Below are 19,295 nucleotides of genomic sequence, written 5' to 3'. Positions count from 1 at the left end.
CACCGGCGCGGTGCTTTCTCCGTGGACGTTTTGCGAGTCTCGCTCGGTAGACTTTCGGGCTGGCATTGAAATCATTATGATTTAGAGATCGGCACGGGCCACGAAAATTGAGTTTGCGCGAGTATCGCGTCGTTGAGAATGTAATTACGGTATGTATTCGCCGTTGCGACTTCTGTCAGTTTGATAAATCCCGCGCGATCGAGGATCAACGACGAGTCTCTCTGGGGGATTACGGTCTTTCGTGGAACCCCTTAACGATACAGGACCGTGTGTAAGGGTGAAAAAAGTTTCGATAAAACGCGCTCGTTCGTTATTTTCGAGCGGTCCATTACCCGGTGTCACGAGCGGAAAATATCAAAAGGGGCATCGATCTCGCGCGAATCTAATTTACCCACTTCCCGTCCAACACCAAACGTATTTTCATCTGTTATTTTCCATCCGCTCGCACCGCGCGGCCAGTAGTTTGGTCCCACAATAGTAACACGAAGACAAATGTTAGCGATAAAGTCACGCAAATTGATGTGCGATGTACAGTTACTACCTTCCCGCTTTAGCGATAATTCGTACCGTACTTACACTGTAATAGTTGTTTTACGTTCGAATTCCCCTCCCGCCCTGATCTTCCTCCACCGTTACGGAATTCCGCGATGTCCGGCGGTCGCCCCGCGGATCAAGGATATTTTTACCCCTTTCTATTTCGATTTTATCAACGAAAGTTGCGGCTGCGTCGATTCCCTTCGTCCCTCCGTCGACAATACGAAACGTACACACGTAGAAACGTGATTTCTCTAGCGAGAAAGGTAAGCGGCTGTAATTGGCGGGAAATCGAGTAATGAAATTCTCGACATTAAACGTACGGCAATTAAAGAGTTGTTGAGAAATAAGTAAACAGGAATAACTCGCGTAGAATTACTAACTTTTACATAGTCTTTCTTTTTTCTTTCTAAAGAAGGAATCAGACGAAAGATCTAGATAAGAGATTGGAAAACAATGCTTCGCTTTCACTTGGTCAGTCGTAAATTAATTTCACTAGCCACGCGATCGTAACTTTTTCGTCTTTCGATTAGCAGCGCTACGTGGCCGCGATAACGCCGCTGCACCGCAAACGATTTCGATCGTTCGATAAAATGCAGGTGCCGCTCGGGCTAATTTATGCAACAACGTTTACCACTCCGTTTTTGCCGCAACTATCTCTCGAGCAACGCCGAGCGAGTAGAGTCACAGATTTCTCTTCCCATCGCTCCCGATCGAAAAGGGAAACGTCGAAAATCGAGAAGTAGGTGTACATCGACCATACGAAAGATCGAGCAAGGCAAGCCACGAGTAGACTAGATTCGGGAAAGAATAATTACCCCTGGCACTTGGTCGAGCAATCAGTGCCAAGGTAATAAAACAGGCGCCACGAGCTCTCGTCACGTACTTAAGCGGTAATCGGTGATTGCACCGATAATCCCGGCACGCGGCGATCGAAGCTGAACATTTGTCATGTATAAATGCACCGACGTTTATAAACTTTGGATCGAGCGTGTATCGAAACTAGCTGAGCGTAACGTGAAAAAATTCGTTGTTAACGATGTTGGAAATTCTTCCTTTTAAATAATAATCCTGCAACAGGGATCAATGGGTAGCGAGAGAGAGAGAGAGACTTTCTGCGGTGTGTACAGTTTATATCGATAGTCGATCTTCCAGCGAACGTTCGTCGGTGAACTCGATGGACCGTGTGAGTCATACACGTGGTCAGACGGAGCAGAGAAGCCTCCTGCAGTTATAGAAACGCGGCGAACAGAAGCACGATCCAGACGGACGGACGCGTGGATCGTGCTTCACCGATCTCGCGCCTACTTGGGATAATTGCGTCGAAGACGGGGTGATTAACTGACCGGTGTGACTGCATGGATTGTGGGTCGGCGATCTATTTCGATCCGGCCCACCGTCTTCTTCCCTCGCGAGAAAAGGGATCGCACGAGGTGTAGCGTACGTATTGTTGCGTTTCGTGATTACCGGTTGGTTCGATTCGAAGAACCGCAGAAACCGTGCATCTGCGATCGGCAGAGATAAAGAAGTAAAGCGTAATTACGCAACACTCGCTCGGCTGGACAGTTTGTGATACGATCGAGAGTGCTTTATAGACACCTGTGTGTAATAAACATTTTACGATCGCGAAATAGACGATAACGCGAAGGAACGGTAGCCTCTGATGTCCGATCGTTAACATTGTTGTGCATTAAATAATACGCGTTACGTAATGATCGTGATGTAATCGATTAAGTTTCAGCATTGTATTATTAGCTGGCGTGAGTCACTTTCGCGGCGAACCCATCCGAACGACTACCGCGTATTTGGAGTTGCTGTGATAACCTCTAACTTTCTAGGTGACGTGGTATCATTAAGTGATTACGATCGTTACTGCTTTTTGAACCGTGTTAAGCTGCTTATGAGAACTGTGAGATCAAACGTAATTACCTTTGGTAGGGAGGTTTTCCTGCAAGCACTCGTAACTTAACCTAACACGCACTTCTATGGAGACAGATTGGTACACATTCCCACGCGCGAATTTTCACTTTCAAACTGCTTGAAACTACAGTACGAGGCGCGAATGTTTATTCGAACAAATCGACCAATCAGCGCACAGATTGAAAATTATTGGTTCGTCACTGTCCAATAACACCTGTTGTTACGAGTTTAACGATTGGGTGGCGCGATTGTATTCGGTTAACATCGTGAAGAGTCACGTGACCTCCCCCTAGGCGTTCGGGCGGCAGTGCTGTTCACGGTTTTCGTCGCGGTCAGGTCATCTTCGAAATCGCGTTATTGTCGTTCAGTCTGCTAGGTCTCGGGTCGAATTTCGGTATCAGTCGTAGTTTATAGTGTTTAAGAACAATGCTGTGACAATGTGTGCGAGTCTGGTGTTCAGTGGTGGTGGTGTTCGAGGGATTTTCAAGATTCTGCAAAAGTCAATTGCCAGCCATATTGTCGTCCAGCAAAAAGTGCATCGTTGTAGTAAGTCAGAACTGTATTCTCGCTAATTTAGACAACCCAGAAACGAGTTAATAACGAAATACCGTCAAATGTGTATATAAAGTCATTACTATTCACGTATGATTACGAATCGTGACCCTCCACGATCGCGAAATGCGTATGCGTGGAATGTGTTAGACGCTATCTTCTCCCCCTTGAAAATACATTGCTTAGAAACTACAGTAAGACGCCATATGTCGACGTTCGATCATAACCTTGGTACAGTAGGCTCCCCATCCCACCAAAACATCGAGCGAAACTTGAAACTTCAATATACACATCTATACATACAAGCTCGATGTTTTTTCTCTCGCGTCCTGTAGGTCGAGGCGAAAACAGTACAGCGAAATGTAAACACGAGGCAAAGGCAAAGGGAAGCGTGGCACGCGACCGTTCGCGCACTATTATTTGCCCGTAATTTATACAGTGGCCGGGATAAAGTGAGTTATCTCTGGTGAACAGTCGAACGCGAGAAGGGTGGGAGCATAACAATGTGCCGGTAAAAAGATAATCCTCGGGATTTTGGCGCGTTCATGCGTGCATTACCGGTCCCCGATCCCCCTCTTCTTCGCTTTTATCTCATTACACTGCCGTTTCTTGTTGCTCTCTTTTTCGCGTGTCCTCTGTGCCCCACCGACGCTTTCGTTTACCTCAAGCACGCGAACCCAGCGGCGGACCTGACCCCATCTGGGAACAAAAGCGTGCCCGGCTTTTCTTTTCGTAGCTTCGCGTCCCTTTTTTTCCGCCATTCCTCTGTCTTTTGCGCATGCGTTGGAGACTCTTTTCACTCCGTGCGTTAGAACGAAATTTTACGTGATAAGTAATTTATCCAATTTTTAGTGAAATTTAGTTTTTTACCTTTCGAGGTGGTAATAAAGTATTTATTACGAAATTCTCACGACTTTTACCTAACCCTATGGCTCACGACTTTTTAATCGCAACGTATGTTATATTAAATAAAACAAATCAGAAAGAGAAAGCAATATTGTGTCAAATAAAGAAGTAAATCTGTATCCTTAAATCTGAAATTACAGCAAAAATACCAACCTAATAAAAACACGATCCTTTAATCGCAAATTGACGATAATCTACGTCACAGGTGTGACTGATCATTGCAAGGCAAGGGGTTAATAGGCAAATGAATAAATACTCTCAAATTCAATTGTTCGAACATGAACTCATTATCCGGCGGAAAAGCTAGAGACACATTGAGAAGTATCACCGAGATACCTATTACCTAAATTGTCTCGTTCACCATGTGTCCAGATAAATGGAGTTCTACTGTAGTCGTAAATCGTTTTCCGCGCGTCCTCGCGGCGATCGGAGGAGCGCCGAGCGTATAGTAGCCCTGGTCTATTTCGCTCGATCGTCAGGAACCGTGCTATTTTCGATTTGTTCGACCGCGCTCCACGCTATTCTATTCCGCGGCTCGCGCGAGTCGCGCACCGTTCCGCGCGCCATCAGCTTCCTGCTGGCCTCTTCTTCTTCTTCTTCTTCGCCCGCGTCCCGTCCCTTAGTGTCCCTAATGCATTCTCGGCTGAATGGAGAGCGTGGAAGCGATTTTCCTCGGCTGCTCAATAGCGTCTGTTCGTTTTGCTCTAGACACGGTGTGGCGTGGCGGTACGCGCGCGGCCGTCGGAGGGAGGACGACGATGGCGACGACGTAACATACGCGCGGTGCTCCCTACGCCGCCAACTCGAATAATTCACATTGTCCGTCGGGAATGGTAGTCCAGGGCTTTCTTTTGCCAATTATTTCGGGACACGCTGGTGCGAGGAAAGAAAGCCCCGCGGGGCAGAATAGATCGCGCGATTTTCTGCGGACTAATTTAGCCGCGCGAGCGTTCAGCCGCCACCGTGTGTGCACTCTCTATGTGTGTGCTCTCTTTTTCACCGTCCTTCTGTCCTCTTTCTTCTTTCGTTATATCCATCTCTCTGCTGGACTCGAGCAACGTAAGTCTATCTTCTTCACCGTTCTCCTCCAACCTGTCTCTTTTTCTCCCTTCCTCTCTACTCACTCTCTTGGTTACACTTTGTCCCTTTTTCCTGCTACACGCTGACGGATCGTCCTGTTCCTTTTCCACGGTGGAAGCCAGCTCGATTATGCCCCTCATTAACGCCATCCATATCAGTATTCCTCCTTTCTCATTCGACCACACCCTTGGCAAGCGAACGATATGTTACGTGGATCGTCGGTTGTCCGTCGTAAGTACTGTTCGTTGCGATCCAGAAGATCCGTCGTCGTCGTCGTCGTCGTCTCGTACGTTTCGTAGACATTCGAACAGACTTCGATCGTTACCGTCGGTCAATGTACGATAGGAAGGGTCGATATGATGTATGGATGTTTGCACCTTCGTACTTTTAATTAACAACGTTGGGCTTCGTCAAGGAACGTTCACCACTCGGTGGTGTCTAACTTTAGAGAGTCGATTTATTCCCGCCTCGCGGAGAGCACACGCCTCGCCCGCGTGCCATGAAACGCGGAAATTTCTATCGAACCCGATGAATCTACCGGATAACGGCAGATTAATGATCGCTGGATCGCTCGGGCCGGGTCCCGACCAACATCACTTGCTTCCTTTTTCGCCTTTCTATATTTCCGATTTGCGCCTGATATTCCACACTTCCATCCTTGCTGCTCATTTTCTCCAATCCTTACTTTCCTCACGAACTGCTTCAAATCTCCCAGTTACAGTTTCTTCTGCAACTCGTAATATTCCGCGAAACACCCATTCGATTTCCGCACACGTTTTCGTACGAACTTTGCTCTAATAGACCACTAGCTTCGCATATAATTCCCTCGTTATCGTCATTCTCGCCTCGGTTCTTCTCGCTTCCCGCCCATTTGCTTGCCACGCGCCATTAGTCATCTCTCGCGGTTCCCCTCTTTCGAAAGAACCCGTGGAACGTTCTTGCCTTGGGTTGATGGGAAGTGCCTCTTTTCCTTCCAACACCTTGTCCTTCTCCTTTTCCCGTAAAGCGGAGAATTCCTCTTGATGATTGTCCACTGCGGTAGGAAACGTCGGGAAGCTTCACAGAGGGCTGCTGTTCCCAGGGCACGGTGGCCGCGCCTCCATCGTCAGTTGGCCGCAATTTTCGATACGCTTTCGCCTAGCGAATTAATGCTCGCGGTGTTTCAGGGATCGCGGCCGCCATTCATAACGCGAATGTTATTAGTGCAGATCGCAGTCAGATATACCGCCTGGCCGGTCGTGTGGTTAAAATAAAGATGATGAATGCCTGGCCGTCCCTCGCCGCGACGCTGGATGTAGATTAATATCGACCCTCGCTCACTTGCTGCACCGCGAGCCTTCCTTCTTCCCTTACCACCTAATATCTGTTCGCCTCGCGAATATCCTCTCCGTGTGTACCGAGCATCCTTGCAACCTATCGGCGACGCACCTTCCCGCTAGATTACCTCTTCGCCGTGTCCTCTCTCGTGGCGCTCCTCCTCGGGAAACTGGTCGGAGATCTGGTCTACAGAAGTGTGTTCCCTCTGATGAACCAGAGAGAATACGACGATCTTTTTCTCCACCCTTTCGTTGCTATCGGCGCTTTGAACATTTCTTCGCATTGTGCTTAAGCCTTGATTTTATCCTCTGCACTCTTGCACGTTAGTTCGGCGAAACAAATTTGAAAATGACAAAAAACCAAATTCCATTGTGGAACATCTGAATCTGCCACGCGCGTTATTTACAAAAATTTGCCGCAGCGAAAGGGTTAAGGATATAATACTGGAGAATATTGTCCCATTTAGTTTTGTTAAGGAAGCATTAACGAAATGCGCTAATTTTTGGTTTCTCCTGTGCCTCGATATTATCACAGAGGTTGCGTAAATGAATTTTTAGCTTCGAAAATATTAGATATATGTCCACTCCGTATAGCACGTCGATTCACTCTGGAAATAGTGAACACGCGGTGTCTCACATTGCCGCGAGTAACTTCGAGGATCTCTCGTAGAACTGGTCCAGGAAATGTACCTCGAGCAGCTTTCCCATCATCGACCAACTCGACTCTGTAGGAATATGTTACAGAAGCGTGGCGAATTAGAATAATTTTCCAATTGTCCGGCGGTGTACGTTTTCAACGAACGACCCTCGCTGCCCGTAGAGATCGTCTCTGATTCAGGAAGGTGAAACGTACCGGCGTGCCTGGTTAAGATCGGCGTCAACAGCTGTTTTATGTAGACGTTGCTTCCACTTGTCACCTTGCTTCCTCTCGCTGCCATCACGTTTAGAATCTACAGGGAACTTGCGACTTTTTCATGCTGGATGCGTTCGAGGATATCGCGGCGCAAATACGCTCAGACGTTCCTCCGCGGCGGCTTTTTTTCATATTCGGAAACATCGGTTCCGCGGAGGGGAAACGAAACTATGGAAACGGCGAGGCCGGAGGGAAAATTTGCATAGTAGTGGTCGATATGTAACCGAGTCGAGCGGCAATTTCAGTTTAAGCCAGGATCGTAGCGTAGCGATCGACGGTGCAAACTATCGCGCTCCACGAATCGCGGCACGATCTCTCGCGGTTCTCTCATTGGAGAACGGTTCGATGCATCTGACGAAGGTGCTCGCGTCTGCCGACGGCTGGTTGCATCGCTATATTACTAGCTGCACAAGCAACATACGCGTACACGTATATTCGAGCTCTGTCTAGAACGCGACATCATTTTAACATGCGCGGTTCGTTAGAACATTAAGAACGACAGCTCGGGGTACCTTCCGTTTCTGGTCCCGGCTGTCTTCTTCGGCTGCCAGTGATTCTCATTTGTTCTTCAACGAGAGTTCTCGGGATTGTTGGAATTGTTGATCGAAGCTTTCACGTTTCAGCTGGGTCCAATTTTGGATATCTGAAAACCTGTTTTTTGGTTAAATGTCTAATTCTAACGATTTTGGATTGTGCGAAAAATTTCTCGTATTCAATTAACTAAATCGTCAAAAAATCAATCACGAGTTGTCTCTTCTTTTCCAATAATTTCCATTTTTTTTTCATAATAATTCAAGCATGGAGTAGAATTTTTTCAAATTGTCCGGAATCATATGTAATTTAGCAGACAGTCAAATTAACTAATAATTTCAACGTTCCCCCACTGTTGCATGAATTTCGGTTCACTTGGCAAAAATCTGAAATTGCACACCTATAATCAAGGTCGAAAATTGGACCGACCAGCTCGTTAATAGTAATCGTACTCCAGTTGCAATAACGGGTAGGTACCATAGACACTAAATTAAACCATTATCCAGAGCCTATCCACCCGGCAAGTTGCTGCCGTCGTACTTAAAATTCGTCCACCGTTGTTTTTTCCCTGGAAACCAGAACCTGGACGACTCCGAGGCACTCAGCGGAATTATTAATTACCTTTAAACACCGACGGCTTTAGCCTATACGCGCTCGCCGTTCTGGCGGGGGCATTTTTCGTCCCGCATTGAAAATGATGTTTAACGAGAAGGGGGCGTACTGCTCATTTGTCAGGGGAAAAAAAGGGGGATAACGTTGAACCGGGTTTCTCTCCGCGATTAAAGTGGCCGTTCGTCCAATGGCGAACGAGGCGGTCGCGCTTGCGTAGGCAGCAGTCACGAGCTCGCCGAAGGACGAACGATAATGTCCTGGCGACACTCGAGATGCGTTACAGATCCAGTTCGCGTTATCCAAGCGGTTGAATGGATGTTCCTTTTGGCCTAACAGAAAACGCGTTCGTTGCCGGCGACGGTTTCGAGAAGAGTCGTCCTGCCTCGTGGCTATCAACCGGTGCACGTCGATTATAATTCATAACAGCGAGATCGTCCGATTAGATACCTGCGTCGTAATGGGCGCAACATTGTACAGGTCCATTGGTACGTGGTCGCGTTGAAATCGATGAGAACAGATGACAAATTCCAAGTATTTATACGCCGAAGACAAATCGTCCTGGTTGGCTAATTGTAAGTCCTCGTTAATTAAGGATGATTTATCACGTGGCACACGAGCACTTTGTCGCATCCATAGAGGTCTGATACACAGGGAACGTTTTCAATAGCATTTGCATCCACCAGCGAAGTTAAGAACTCCTCGTTCTCTCGATTTCCTCCTCTCCTATGCGTCGCGATGTCCGCGAAGATTACGTTGGCGTGTAGACACGATGTTTAAACGTGGTTAGCTAGCAGATCGGAGTGTGTGCTCGATCGATTTTAGTGAAAGTGCAACGGACCAGCAAAGACATTCCGTTTTGCATAAATATTCTTAAGGCGAACCGTTTCTTACGCTATTACACAGTTGGTTATCACGGGTGGAAACATCTTGTCGCGATGTTATCACGATGACCTGGCTTATTAGTGGAATCAACGCTTGCTGTGTTTTTTCTTTGTCGAACATCCTTGCCGTCGTGTTTCCTCGTGAATTACCCATGGTAATTTCATCCGACGATACCGTCGTTTGTTGAATTAACGCGAACAACAATCTAAATCGTAGCCAGATCCTGCGATACGTCCACCGATACTCATCGATCATATTCGAAAACTCGGCGATTTTCATCTGCTTCTCATTCTTTTTCGCTCGCCGATTAACCGGTGTGCACGACCGTCGCGGTCTTCATTACGAGGCTCGTTATAATCCATCGGTGAAATTAGTTAGCAGCGGACGACGATGCTAACGACCGAACAAGGTTGAGCTGTGGAAGGCACTAAATAGAAAGGTAAAAGAGGGAGGAGAAAGAGAGGAAGAGAGGCGTAAGTATCTTTAAATCATTCCGCGAGCGGGTCACAGAATTGGCCCAGACTGGAACATTACAGAAGAATGCAGGTTTTCATTGGCGAAAATTTGTGACTTCGCGAGTCCACTGGCCCCACCGGGTTAATACGCGGGACATTCTCAGACGGCGTCGGCCGCGAATTAATATAGCCTCGACGCCTCGCTGCATCGGGGATTATAATTGCCTTGAGAATAATGAGAATATCCCCTGGGAATTATACCCGGCCACGAAGTGCTCTAATGCAGCTCCTAATAAATCCTAACCGCGTTTCGCGGTACAAATGGCGCGTCTGTCCGTACTGAAAATTTCATTCACGGGTTCCATTCTACTCAATTTCTTCGTGCTCCTCTCCCCCAAAGGTTCGCGCGTTTCTCCTACTAATTTCCAACTGCTTTTCATTCAATCATTCAGCTCTCCGTTCTTAACTTCCATTCTGGCAAATTTACTACCTATTTTTTCGTTAATTAACTGCAATGGTCCGAACAAAGATCGATCTCAATTTAGTACCAATTACAGACACGATGATCGACAGATAAATAAGAAACTCGCGAAAGGGTTGAACCACCCTGAAACACCATTTTCGTTCACTCGTTTATCCGTCGTTATTTTTAATCTGCGTAATAGTTAGATGATTTGAAGCGTTTGGTAATCCATTGGTAAACGACCACTTTCGCTTTCTTCCTTACCTAAGCCTGTTCAAAGAAGATCCCCTCCCGACGGCTATGTACTTAGGGTTCGCAGCCTTACGCAACCGTCCCCGTTTAACGCGCCTAACCTCTTTCATCGGTGACAAGGGACGAAGGCGTTCTAGCCATCGGGCCTTGTACTGTTGGACGTTGAGCGATGCCACCGAGACGAGCGATTGTGTTCGCAGATATTTTACTAAGTCGAGAATCGGGCTAAAATTAGGCCACGCTGCACCACGCAGTCAGGTCTCAGGATGGTGCCGAGTCTTTGGCACGTTAATTGTTCTCCTCGCTGCGCGAATGACCAAGATTGGTGAACGATTCGCGGACTAGATCGGTCAGGTTTCATCGAGGGATAGAACGAAACACACCGTGTAACCTTAGGGGTGAATGAATTTCATTTCGGTTCAGATATACCATTCACCGTGTTAAATCCTCTCTTTCCACCTCTCGACCGTTTCGTCTCTTTCTCTAATCAAACGGACATTCCTGATATTCCTGGAACAACCTGGGGTTAACGGCAGATTAGCGGTTGATTGATCAGCCAGTCGGCGGGATTTGAACCCTCCGAATCGGTATGTCGGTGGTTGTTTTCGCTACTAAAGATAGAGAGTAGCTTCTCTCTCTCTCTCTCTCTTATTCCTATCGTTTACCATTCTCTGTTAAATCACGAATCCCGCCGTTAGATACGGCGTGAATTTTTTCACCCTTTTCCTTCCTTTTCTTCTCCCCTGTCGAATTTCTTCTTTTGCAAAGAGATAAACGTACACAGAGCGAGTAACACGACACGCGAACCTCCTAATCGATTACGCTCGTTATCGATTCCGGTGTTCACAGGTACCTGCTACTAATTCGAACGAGTCCGTTTCCTCGCGGTGGAATACGAGAAGCTGGGCCCGCTACTGATTCGATTGGTCATTAACGAATGCGTACGAACGAAAAAGCGAGGACGTGGTCGGTGGCAATAATTACAGGTTTTCGGGGCGATCGTTTTGAGCCGCGTTATCGTATACCGGTGCTGTGTGAGTTCGCAGTCGACCTGGAAAGTGCGTAATGAAGCTAATGGCGTAGCCACGGTGGTCCAGCGATAGCGAATGCTCGATTATATCGATCTCGATCGGCGGCGGTCGTCGAAGCTGGCGACTCTTGGACGAACGTGTCGCGGGAAAGAGAAAGAGAGTGAGAGACGTGGCAAAAGGAGGAGGAAGTCGCGGCGGCGGCCACCGAGTAGTGGAAGAGGGGCGAAACCGTGGCTGTGGAGGAACGGGTGGGGAAGTGTTGCCACAGCGTTACAACGAGGCGGACCATTAACTATTAAGCGTGCAGATATGCATATGAGACGATTGCAGTGCGTGGGCTCGCTCCAATCGGCGGCCACGATGCTGTATATTGCCGAGATAATATCCCGATCTGATTGGACGGTTATAAACGGGATATCGCAGCGCGGCTTCAACGCCGTAACGCCGCGTGCAGTCGATAATTTTTCGAGGGTGCCCGGCCACCGATATACGATATGGGATTTCGCAAGAGCGACGCTCGGGCGTACACGGCCGTGTTCATTTGCGGGCAAAACGAGCAACGTCGTACGAGGAAGCGTACATTGTGCTGTCTCGATTTTTCGTTCGCCACCTTCGTATCTCTCCTTTCCTTCCCGCCCCGTCGCTTCTCTCGCGCGCTCACCACCGTTTTCGTTCGTTAGGGTATATACAATTAATACACCGCGTACGTACACGTACAACAGCGGTACGCATAGGAGATAATGTATTTATTTATTGTTCGTAAATGGGCCATATAAGCAATTACGATAAATCGAGATGAACGCGAGATAATGGTGTAGGAATGATATGTAAAATTGGACGCGATACCATCGGGACGCGATGAAACAGCGAGAGATAAGGTCGGATACGCTGGGTACAAATATGTAGATGCGTCGAAGGAAGTGCATGCTGTTGGGATAGCGTGATAGAGTAACCTGGAAACCTGATAACACGTTGAGAATTTAACAAATTCGCATAATTATTCGTTAAATTATCGAGAAGTGCGAACAGGTGATCTTTGAAAAAAAATCGAGGTTGTCTTTTATATCGTTGTATCGACGTTACGCAAGTATAACGTGTACACATCTTCCGCTGGAATAAATCCATTCTACACAGACGAAACTTCCTTCCGGAGGTAACGTTCGTTCTATCCGAACTAGGACGATACCTAGTCGACCTACACTCGACCTAAAAGTAACCAAAGAAGGTGATGGAAGAGGCGTGGTACACGTGGAATATTTATGAGCCGGAAATCGGTGCTAGTATGTAACTATCACCTGCGCATGATGCACTAAGAGGTGCCGCGCGCGATTTCCTGCCAAGTTATCCTATCGAGAGCCGGTGTTTTCCAATAAATATGCTAAAGGACCTGTTCCCTTTTTACGCTCGGAACCGAAGAATCAAGACGTTTCCTCTCCAGAGAGCTTTCATCTAACCGAAGGGTTGGAACGACGCATCTGCTTTGTACCTGCCCGATCGATTCTTGAAACGAGTGCGTGTCCCTCCCGTCGCCGCTGCTCCAACGAGATTGTACACGGTACAAAAGGGGAAAGCAGCGGGAGACGATGGAAAAAAGGTCGTTTATTTGTTTGGTAGATGAACGCGAGGTTCCTCCAGGGCGTACCGCGGTTCATTCCGTATGGTAATGATATTCAAACTGAAAATACGATCGACGAGGATCTCGGCAACACGGGTTTCCGACACTGTGCGTGGAAACGATCGACAGGGTAACGTTGCCTGTCCATCAATCTCCCCGGTGGCGCAGTTATTTTTCGTCGTTCACCCGGGATACCCGGTTTTACCGGCAATTAGGATCGACTGTATCAAGGTGTCGAACGAAATGGCAGCGCGGTGGCACAACGTTCGCTTGCCACACAGCTTATATAGGCGAAACATCATTCCGCCACGTCGAACACCATTTCGATTATGATTTGCGCAACATTTGCGCTAAGTAACAAGCTCACTGTCGCGCGAGTGTTTGCTCCAACTCTCTCGTGTGCAGGAATCGTTTGCTAACGGGAATGAGCTATAAATATTATTCTCCCACCGTGTTTCGAGCATATCAAACGAACTCGGTTGTTTGTAACTTTTCTCAATATGTAGCATGGCAACGAACGCGAGAACTCGTTCTGCTGGATGCTTTTTACGATTGATCGTTATCTCATCTAGGAATCACTGCGCTATTAAACCAATTTCCATATTCTAGAGACAATGTTGCAAGACAGTGGAGCAGACACCAGGAATGAAACTCGGTTTAGACTGTACCGTGAAAATTAAATCGGGATAACCGAGCCCTGTTCCCTGTGGAACGGACAGAGTGCGGTATCTTATCCGGTAGCCAGAGCGTATTTCGAACTCGACTAGCCTTTATCTCCACCTCTCGTATCTCTTCTTCCTGCTCCTCTTTGCTTCTCGTTAGCCGTACCTGGTTGTAATAAATTCGATCGGTATAGGTTCACGTCGACCGTACGTCGCCTCTACTCTCCTAGTGAACTTTCGTTTAACTCGATACCCGTGGATATTTAGGACGTCTGCATTCCAATTAATAGGTGTCCCCCAATAAGGGCGACCAACCACGCGTCTCTTTCACGATCGAACGTTTGAAAGACACGCCGCCTGTATAGTCGATGACTGCAGAAACGCGTCTCGAGGAGGAAGCGACGTTTTAAACGCCACGGTGAATGCTAATCACGAACGACTAAAGGTCAGACGTGGGAGTCGCTTTACAAGACGAACATCAAAGCCGATGAAAATTCGGTGTGTTGCGATAATTGCCGAGGAGACGGGTCGAATGTTAATTCTGTGGAACTGTTGCCGTTCGTATTAATTACGGTAAAGGTGTTCTAAATTTGGATTAATCTAGGTTTCGAAATTTCAAAATTTTTATTTTGTATTGAAATGTTTCTTTTCTTTTACGAGGCTAGGGAAAATATTAACCCTTTGACTGACGATCACTGTGTCAGGTTGACAATAAGTTATAGCATTAATAGTCGCAATTCTCGCTTTTGCTCAATATTTTCTATTTGTAAAATAATTAACGGCGAGATTCCCCTTTCTCAATTTTTCTCTTAAATTTTCATTAACTTTCATGTTGCACAAGATCGCGTACGATCTTATTCGTTACATTATCGATCACGAAGCACACGTAACGTTTCCTTCAGACGTTGGAGATGTTCCCCTCTGAAGGGAGAATCGTGACACGCGCGCATCTTCCCCTCGACGAGTAATCACTTATCTCACCGGTGATGCGACGAGGGGTAGCCTAACTGAAATTTTCGGCTACGGGTCAGGCTTAGGGAATATAATATAAGGATGGTTTGAAAGGAAGGCACGGGACAAGATCCTTTTATACGTCGAATTCGAGGCTGAACCGTTGGCGAATGCCTAAGGTACACACACGCGGCGCGATTCAAAGCGTCTCAGCTGTTTCTCTCCTCTGCCGTTTCATCTTCTTTTTTTCCCTCTTGCCTCTGTCCCGTCTCTCTGGCCGGCAGACTTCCGATTTTGGCACGCGTCCCCATGCTGGCTGAAATCCGTTGACGGAGCACCTCTTGGAACACGCGTGGAACGAGTCGATTTTTTCCCTCAGGGTCGTGAGGAATCGTTAGGGCGGTTGGCTGGTGGTGTTGATGCATCCAAACAGAAAATGAAAACGTATCGTGTGTGTGTGCAGAAGTGTTGGTACAGCTATTGTGTTCGTACAACAGATGATACATCTCTCGCCGGTTTTATTAGTTAATATTAATAGAAATTTGCATGCACGTAGCAAAATTTCTGGCAAAATGGTAATTCTTAGATACCGTGCTAATAATTGTTCTAATAATTAAGAATGCAGCTGCAGGTCTCATTTTTGAAACAATCGACTAATAAAAATGGTATTTGATTCATAAAAATTGCCATTACGCAACAGGTCATTGACCTCATTCTTCCCGCCAGAAAGGTCCCTTTAAAGAGCCAAGGACAGCTCTTTAAATCCTTTCAAAGCCACCATCTAAACACTATTGTCACTCCACAATTCCATTCATCGTACGAATCTGCATCAGCAATGGAAATCTATTTTCGCGCTAAATTTCCAACACGCCACAAAACGGCATCCGGTAATTCGTTTAAAGGGCACGTTCCCGCTGACGGATAATGCCACCCCTCTTCCGCAACGATGCTCCGGTGTGTTCTCCTCATCCTAGCAGGTACGTAGAACGTACGTTACGCAAGAGACCTGGTAACGTATAAGCGTCTTCTACCTGGAGCCCCTTTCGGAGGGTATAGAGAGAGAGTAAAAGAAAGAAAAAAAGGAAGATAGGAGGCAGGGGGATGGCACGCGCCAACCGAAGAGGGAAGGAGGTGGCCCCGATCAGCTGCAGCTGCGCTTTCGGTTTTGCTCTTGGCTGCCAAGCGGCCTTTTGCTTGGCTCCCAGCCGATCTTGACCCGATCGTATCGAACTATGCAGTCGGCCCGCTGTCATCCGAAAACGAATGACAGCGTTCGAGTCTTCCCCGGAGGCCGACGACTCTCCTCGAGAAAGGCGACAGCTCCACTTTTCCCTTCGTGATTCGTGTATTTTTCGGAGCTACTCGACCAACGCTGATCAAACTCCTCTCTCGGCTACTGTGTTCATCGAAATACGAGATGTCTTAGAATGAACATATAAAATGTATGACAAACTATTTGGCAAGAGTTGAACATTTTAATACAGTCGAGAAGCTTCCTTGGAAGTAACGGAAGACAAATGTTGGAACGTCCGAAGAGTCTTTATTATTCCAGCAAGCAGCTGAGGCTTTCTAAGAGTTTGACGGAAGGAGAATATGTCGTACAGGCGTGTTGCCCTGCGGTTCCAGGATTCGATCGATAAATTAATCTCTGTTGTACACCTGGTTAAGGCGTTTCTCAGCCGGTAACAATGGCTTTTGTTGAAAACGGTGTTACGCGCTCGACCACCCTCGCGGGGTTTCCGTGTTTGGACACGGTCACTTTTCGCTTGACAAACGACCGTGGGTGGCTGGTCAAGGGGTCAGCGTACTATGTCGTCGTTTGTCGTCTCGTTGTGCTAACTACACGAAAACACGGGCGTCTAGTACACCCTCGTAAAACGGGCTGAGAAAGGAAGACACCGGGGGAACTTATAATGTCTCTACCCTCGCGTTTACATCACCGAACCCGTGGACGACTACCTAACAGCTGGCACACCATAAGACCGTCGTCATAGACCTCCGATTTTTCCTTCTATTGTCCTTACAAACACCTTGCGTAGACGTTCGTTCGACACATGCCACCGTACGACGGATGTGACCACTTAGCTTCGTGATTCTACCGTTCCTCTAACGATCCACCGGATTCGTCTCGAGGTGATTACGAAACCGTCTTCCCACACCTCGCCGGTGATTTATTATGAGCGAACAAGGGAACGTGTTAGCCGTGAAACGTAATTTAGTGTCGAGGATCATCGATTCCATGTTTCGTTCCTCTTAAACCCATTATAACCGTGCTGCTGCGTCTACTAACCTTTATCGACCATTTTACACGAACAATGTATCGGTATGCACAAGATTTACCCAGCTATATTTACCGTATCATTTCGTGATTATCGTCGAGATCAACTGTTTCGCGGAATTTTAACGAAGATCACTCTACTTTAAATCTGATGTTTAGATCTGACGTTGTAAATTGCAGAGAGTATCGGACGAGGGAAAAGTGAGACATTTAAAGGAACATTGTTTTTGGCGTAAAGTTTACTATTCGACATTTTAATACCGTATCAAAGGATGAAGACATTTCAGTGTATCCTTCCAATTACCCTGGAACCGAGTGTGCGCTCGTGTGTGTGTGTGTGTGTGTGTCTCTATTGTCTGGCGTATATTGAATTCAATCGTTGGCGGAGGTATCGTTCACGTGATCCGTAGGAGGCGAATAAATATTCCTGCCGATCGTTTAAGGTGAACATCGAAATTGTCGTTACACTGTCGGAGTGAAATAAAGCCTGTCGTCGAGCCACGAGGAGATATCCGCGCGGTTAATATTCGAGGAATGGAGGGCCGATCGGCTCGCGTCGCGCACACCGAGTGACTTATGGAAATTCTAGCCTTATCCCGGGCAAACACAATGATAGGAATGCATCCGCGATTCCACGATTTACGGCCAACCTCGTGCATCGCGTTCCGCCGCCTGACTCTTTTCAAGTTGACCGACTAATGCGTCGGACGTCCCCCTCGGTATAAACATTAATCGACATCGTGCTCCACTCCGTCGTTTGTCGGCTCATTTCCTCCTGTCGAAATCCAATTAACCGCGCACCACGTGGCAAACGTTGCGGTAATTAAAATCGCGGATGCACTTGTGCTCGATGTGAAACATGTTCAAATTGCCGCTGTTGTTGTTCTGTTTGTTTAAGGTGACCGTGGATTACGAATATTTTAACGCAATTTTTGCAGTTTCGTTCGCGTTAAATCTTGAAGGACCTTCAGTTTTGTGGACTTTGCAGATCGTTCATCTGAAATTCTGCTTTTTACACTAGTCATTTTTTATAAAAGTTACCTTTCTAATTTGTGTTATATATTTGAAGAAATATCTGTAAAAGGGGTTAATGTACAATTTAAACAAATATCATATATTTTTAGCTTTTACAAAAATGCAGTCTCAATTTTTTTCGCCTTACATAGAATTCCAATTAAAAAGGTGTAAATACACGCACCTTCGGTGTTCAATTAATTCCATTCCTACGTATCACGATGACACAAAACCCCACACCTACACCACGTTATGATCACGAACAGTCATAGAACCTAACGATGGCCGCGCAGCGTCCAATTCAAAGATCCAACTAAGGAGTATAAAATTAAGAAAAAATCGCTAAAGAGTACTTAACATTTGATCCCCCGTAGTATTTACGTTTCTATCCCGCTGATTAAGACGAAATTACCGAAGATGTATTTACCCTCGTCCCCGGTATATCGAATGGCGACGTCGTTAATTCCCTTCCACGACGACTTTCATGGTACTGGCGGCGTTGAAACGTACGATCGCTCAGTCACCGCGTGTAATCCGCGTTCTCCGGGTTTCACGTTGAAGAAAACCGCGTAGCCACGCGTGCCAAGTCTCTCTCTCTCTCTCTCTATACACGGAGGGTGTGGAGGTATAGATCCATCCAGGCCAACCGATACTCGTTAATTAAAATAGCGAGCTGTTAGAGCCCCGTATTAACGCGGCTTTATTGCCGCGTGGAATTCATCGAAGCGTTGGTACGGTTGCCGCGCGCTGGTCAATGTAATTACCCTTACCGTTTTCTGCCGGACGATTCTCGTTAATGTCCACCGTTGGGCTCGTAGAGATGAAGCTGCTGCTGCTGCTCCTCTCTTCGTACGGGTCTTTCGTCGCGCACGTGTGATGTCGAGGCAGCAGCGGAACCGAGCAGAATCGCGGTTCCGTTAAGTCGTCTTTTATGAAGGGGTTTCATTTCCTATTTTTCGTTGTAAAATCGGGGACACCACGTGCACGCGCGGAATTACCTCACGCGTACCAACGTGCGCGCGGTGGAAACTTTCTACGAGTAGAAAGATCGAGAAGAACGGCGTGATCGTTAGTTACGAGTAGGTTACATGTACGCGATGATTTTATTTTCGGGTGAAAAATTCGTAATTCGTATTCGTTTAACGAATGTTCAACGTTAATAGATTCGTACACGTACGAAAGAGGGTCGTCGGCTCGCGTAACGTTGCAGAGGATCGATTTATCCTGACGGGAAAAAAGTATCGGTGGAACATGCGGAGAAAGTACGACGTGGCTCTCATTAATTTCGGAATAACGTGACGGAGCAATTTAAGCCGGAATAAGATCGT

Source organism: Habropoda laboriosa, unplaced genomic scaffold, assembly GCF_001263275.1.
Source record: "Habropoda laboriosa isolate 0110345459 unplaced genomic scaffold, ASM126327v1 scaffold151, whole genome shotgun sequence".
Lineage (NCBI taxonomy): Eukaryota > Metazoa > Arthropoda > Insecta > Hymenoptera > Apidae > Habropoda > Habropoda laboriosa.
This window is presented reverse-complemented; position numbering follows the sequence as displayed.